Raw genomic sequence first — 6,000 nt, 5'->3', positions numbered from 1 at the left:
TTTAGCACAGTTCATAGCAGGCTTCAAAGCAGGGGAGGGGGGCCTACTTGGCAACAATTCCCCCCCTCGGAGACCCCGGGACGTCAGGCGCGCGGGTCTCCGAACTTGACTTCAAAGGCGAGGTGGTCGGCAATGTCCGGTGGTCGAGCTTCGAGCGAAGAAGGAGTGGGAAGGGAAGGGGGAGGAGGCGTCACTCAAAAATTTAGTTTGGAGAACCACCTAACCGAATAAGTGCAATTTAGATCAGCCAATGGGCTGCAGGTCTCTGGGTTCACACCAGGGGGTGTGCTAAGTGCAACCGTCAGAATAAATAGTAATAATTCATAGGTAATAGCAATTCATGTATACAAGCAGAAATAATTCATATTTTGCGTACATAGATCAATTCATAACTGGAGGTCCGTAATTCATGGTGGATTGATACACTAAAACCAGGGGCAATTCATAATTCGTAAGCATAGGATTAAAGGCAAAGACAATTCATGGGTACAATTCATGAATGTAAGAGTAAAAGCAATTCATAGAGGATGAAAGTGAAGTGTGCAAGCAAGGCATAGATCAATTCATCAAGGGTTGAACAATTCATAGATAATTAAAACCATAAATACATAAATATATAGGATTAAAAGCAATGATTCGGGAGGTTAAAACCAATAAAAGCAGCAAGAGTAAAAGCAAGTGCGTGGAAACAATTCATGAGGGGTGAGCGGCGGAAGGGCTCATGGGGGCAGAAAAATACACTCTGCAATTAAAAACCAAATCAATATGGCTGGATTAAAATCAAATTCATAGACTAGAACTGCCTCGGCGGAGGGAGTCAGGTTAAAAAGGCAATTCAAAAGGTTAAAATCAAATTCATAGGGATAAAGTTCATGGGCGCACTTGCAGTAGATAGAGGGAGGGACTAGTTCGGGGCTAAATTCATGGGAGTTAAAATTCATAAAAAGAAAATTCATAAAACAATAGAGCAGCAAAGATCACAGACGGCTCAGTCCGCAGTACAGCTGCTAGACTGGGTTGCATATTTACAGAAACAGGCAAACTTAGTCCATGTGTTCCAAAACACACTTCCACCCCCCCTTGCTGTCTGCGACAATCCGCAGAGCAGGGTCGGTGAGCGGCGAGAAGGGCTTCAGGCACACAGTTCTAGTCCTCATGGAGGTGGCGCTGCTGGCGGTCGTTTGGAGACGGGCCGTGGGCTGGGAGGCAGAGAAATATGTCCCCCCCTAGTCCACAAGAGGGCCTCGGAGCGGTGTCCGGCAGCAAAGCGTCCATGGGGCTGGTTCAGGATCCGTACACATGATCATAACAACACAAGCAATAAAACAAACAAAGGCTAAAACGGGGCGCCAGGAACAACCCTTAAGGCAGAAGAAGGTCGGGGCTATAGTGATCCAAGCGGTAAGACAGCTGGAGTTGCTGGAGCTGTCGGCGGCTCCAACAGCCCAAATAAAGTAATGAGGCACATAATAAAACTTGAAAGGCCAAAATCACAACGATCGGGTGCAGAGCCAAATTGTAAATTCCAGTGGCAGTGGGGCTCCAACCAAAGAGGGTCTCCCACCACGAGTGCTCGCCGGTGGTCTTAATCCGCTGGACAAGATCCAAAATCTCTTTCCCGTTGTGGGACACAACCAAAGCAGTGGTGTCCCCGTCCCTCTGGATGCTCTGGAGGGTGCGGTGGAGCTGCGGGTGGGCCAGGAGCTCGTGGATTAGCTCCAGACCGATGCCAAGGGAGACAGGCTTCACATAGCGATAGATGGAGGGTGCCACCAGGATCTCTTCTTGGGTCCAGACCGGTACCGTGTAGGTGAAGTCGCAGGCTGCCACCGAAGACAGGTTGCAAAAGCAGCGATTGACTCCCGGGATCACGGGCTTCAGCTGGAACGAGTTCAGGACCACAAAATCGCAGGCCGTTCGCACGCAGGCACATCCTTTCCCAATGTAGACCACAGCGGAGCTGTTCTCCCGGGCGACCTCGAAAGAGCATTCGTTGAGGGCGTCGACTTGCGGGGCTACACAGGGGTGATGAGGTGCAAAGGCTTGGTCCTGGCAAATGAAGCCGGTCTGGTCTCGCTGCTGGCACCCTTGGAGGCTGACGAGCTGCCATCCGGTCGGGGTGAAGCGGGCCCAATGGTCGGGGTGGCGGGCGTAGAGGACTTCGGTGTCGCTGACTTGGAGTCCCAGAGGCACGACTGGATACACGTGGAATGACTCGTGCGCACTGGCCGTTAATAAAAATAATTTAAGCTCCTGGGTAGTCGGTGAGAATGAGGAATTTACGAGAGACCACCAGGATTCAAGCTCCAGTTCTATGGGTGACAATTTGGGCATAATCAATCTTTTAATTTCCAGGGGCAAGTGCCCGTCTGTGGCTTGCCGAATTAGCCCCATGGCCACAGCCTGGTTTAATTGTTGGGCTTGCATACATGCCATGGCTATTGACATGTTGCGTTCCAAAGACTGTGTTCCTTTGAGCAGCAGAGAAAAATCTCTTTCAATTTGACTCTCCCAGTTAACTAAAATGGAGCTGATCTCATGTTGCCCATTCGAAATGGAATTTAGGGACTGCACCACCGGTTTACCTAAGTCGGAGATGCTAGTCGTGACATGGGCAAACTTATTAGCGAGAGTCTCTATGTTGACCGAATCCATGATTGCTAAGCCTCCGGCTGCAGGAGCAGTCCAGTCGGCAATGCTTCGTCTGGCACGCGAGAGAGAGGGGGAAGGATCGATCCACAGTTGTAGCCATGCATTCCAACCCTTGCTACCGGCCTCCAGATAGGGAGCGCACTGCGGCAGCCTCTGGGTTACATTTAGCTCAGCTAAGTCTATGCGGATCTCTTTTAAAGACATTTGTGGGCGGACTAGAACTCTCTCTCGAATGTCAGTTTTCAAAACATGGGAGCCCACTATATGCGTGCCGCCTTGGCTTAATTGTTCACTGCTAACAATCAAAGGGTCAATTTGGATGGTGTGGGTCTCCTGGGTCCGGATCAGCAGGGAGTAATTGCCTGGTTCGTGAGTCAAATTTACAAAGAGCAGCCCAAGCCGGTGAAATTTCTCTACTAGGGGCTTGGTTTGGCATTCGGGCGTCTGTTGAACCAGAATCCAATCGGGTGGGCCATGTTTGGCTAGGTCTTCCTCTTTTACAATCCAGGTCAGGTTCTCCCAGCGTTCTATAGCAAAGGAGAGAACTGCGCCTGAAGGGGGCGTGATAGTGACTGATGCAGATTCAGTGGTAGTAGTGCCTAGTAGGATGGTCATTCTAAAGGGGTCTCCTGCCTTCCATACTGCGGCCGACACTAAAATAACTTCACAGTATGGTCCGAAAGCCTCAGTGACAAATGGCGAGGTTTCGAAGTTGGCAGGGGTGGTATATTTGTTTACCACCGGGACTGCGGTGGGGGCTGGCCTGATACGGGGAAGAAACATACATGGAATTGGAGCAAGTGGTGAAACTGTATCAGTAGGCGAGTAACATACTAATTCTTGGGACAGAGTCTTGACTCCCACACATAAAATAACAAGCTCTGGGGGTCGGATCCACTGCTCTTCGCAACTGCGGAAGTTAGTGCGATCCATGGGGGTGGTCATATTGCTCTGCTGCACAACTTTGCAGACCATCATTTCATTTCCTGCTAGTGTATTGATACATCTCCAGTGGGGGTAGGGCATTAATTTGGACGGGCGTCCCTCTATTAGGGTGCCTGCCAGCACGAGCAAACACAGAGTGGCCAGGTGCCTCATCTCCTGGCCTTCCTTTTTCCTTTTTGTGGCGAAAATATCCTGGGGAGACCTGCGGATATAAGTACAGGTTCCCTGAGTTTGTTGCAGCAAAATAAATGAGTGAGGTGAAGTAGGGAAAAAGAAAAGGGAGGGCGTTTTTCTGCCAGCACTGTATGTTAAGCGGGGTTCGAACGAGAAGTCCCGGAGCACTAAGCGAGCCTTCCAGCTTGTTGCTCTGGGGGACTCCTATGCGAAGGTTTCTTTCTAAAGCGTGTATATTTCAGAGGGGAAACGTCTTTACGTCGAGCAAGGGTCGGCTGTGCGTTAGGCGGGATTATGCAAACTCGCCCCAGGGGTCCCTGGGTGCCTAGACTATGTGGCCTTCAGGTGCCCCTTGCTTGGCGGCGGGCTGCTTTTATTTTGCGGGCTGAGAGCTATCGGTCCGGCTCGGCCTGGCCTTGCCGTTTCAAAACGAAAAAAAAACTAGCGAGCGGTTTCCATTAACTATAAGGGTTGCTGCAGACGGGGGCCCTCGCTTTAATTTTCCTAAAAATGGGCTTTCGTCATATGTTTGCAGGACAACCAATTTTTGGGGGGGACTCCCTCGGGAGGCCCCATCTTCTAGTTAAGAGAAAAACGATACACCGGGCAAAAAGGAAAAATACACTGAGCAAAAGAAAAATGCACTGAGCCAAAAGAAAAATACACGGAGCAAGAGGCATACGGGTGTGGGGTACTTTTGGGTTGCCCTTACTTGGAAGGCCTGGCATGGCTTCATTATAACTTCAATATGTCTCCCCCCCTTCTTTTCCCTTATACGGTACGGGCAAGGGAAAAGATTACGTGGGGCGGGCGGCTGCTGGCGGAAAGGGCCGAAGTGGAGCCGAAGGTGCTCGGCAGCGTTTATCGAAAAGCGGCGGAGGCGGCCGAGATCTGCCGGCGCCACTGGGTCTGGGTTATTCGGGGGTCATCTTGGCGCGGGGGATCCTGGCTATGTAAATGAGGCATGCTGCCCCTTGTGCGTGGCGAACGCACCTCAATAACACATTCCAGGGGTAACATATTTACAAAATACTGGCGGGTCTTTTACTTTTGCACTAAAGCGTACTAAGTGGTGGCGCCGTATAGCAACTCACCATGACGAATATGGACATTAGTAAAAGAGGGATGTTGGGCTATCTGGGGGTCCTTTTCCAGGGGAGGCACGGCCCTCAAAGCCAAAGCCGACCATCATGCGAAAGCGTGGGTCTGGCAGGTGAGACCCCGAATCTACGTAGATGCGGGATCTTCACCAGCACGGCGGGTGAAATGTTTTCAAATACAGAGATCACCTTTATTGGTGTGTCTCCAATATTGGAAACGCATTCACTTTTGGGCTAAAGCCTCTCCAACCACTTTCACACACAGCAAATCTCTTTTGCCTGTGCAATTTTTTCCGAACATGCGGCTTACAATCCAATTAAGAATCACTCTCGGTGGTGGTCCTATTTGGCTTTGGTTGCCGTGTCTTCCCCAAGGGTCCCAACTGTGGGGCCCGCCTAATGAAGTTAAAGAATAGAATTGGAAAACTTTTAACATTTACACCGATATCTACATATTCTACTATTTCTTTTATTCTAAAGCTACAAAGGTCTGGTCTAAGGGGACACACGGTATCTCTGGCCCAGGGTGGAGGGATATCTGGCGAATCACTGGGCAGAGGGGGGCTGGACTGGTGGAGGTTCCCCCAGGGTCGTACACAGGAGGGGCGGTTTGCAGCGGCTTCCCTTTCCATTCTTTTAACTGAGAGGCATGAAAGTATTTTAGCCACGTTCCTCCTGTCCTTCTCTGGATGGCTACCTGATAGACAGCTGGGGAGACTCTTTTTGTGATAGGGACTGGGCCTTGCCACTTGGCTGCTAGTGAGTGCGCCTTTTGCGAAAACTTCCTGTACAGAACGAGCTGTCCTTCTTCCCACTGCCTGGGGTTCCTGACCCATCCCAATTTGCGGTCCATATCCTTCTGAGCTGTGCCCAACTTCTGGGCCACTTGCATGTGGACGGCGTGTATGGATGAGAGCAGGTCCTGGACCCAAGCATCATTAATCACTACAGGCTGCATGTCGGAAGGGAGCTGCGTATCTAGCCAGAAGGCTTCCGGGAGTTGCATTCTTCGCCCTGTCATTACCATATGGGGTGTGAGCCCGTGAACTGCGGTAGTGCCTCTAATGGCCATTAGGATTATGGGGAGTTTTTCATCCCAGTCTCTCCCGGAGGAGCGAACCATCTTGCG

This window comes from Eublepharis macularius, chromosome 1 (assembly GCF_028583425.1).
Source record: "Eublepharis macularius isolate TG4126 chromosome 1, MPM_Emac_v1.0, whole genome shotgun sequence".
Lineage (NCBI taxonomy): Eukaryota > Metazoa > Chordata > Lepidosauria > Squamata > Eublepharidae > Eublepharis > Eublepharis macularius.
This window is presented reverse-complemented; position numbering follows the sequence as displayed.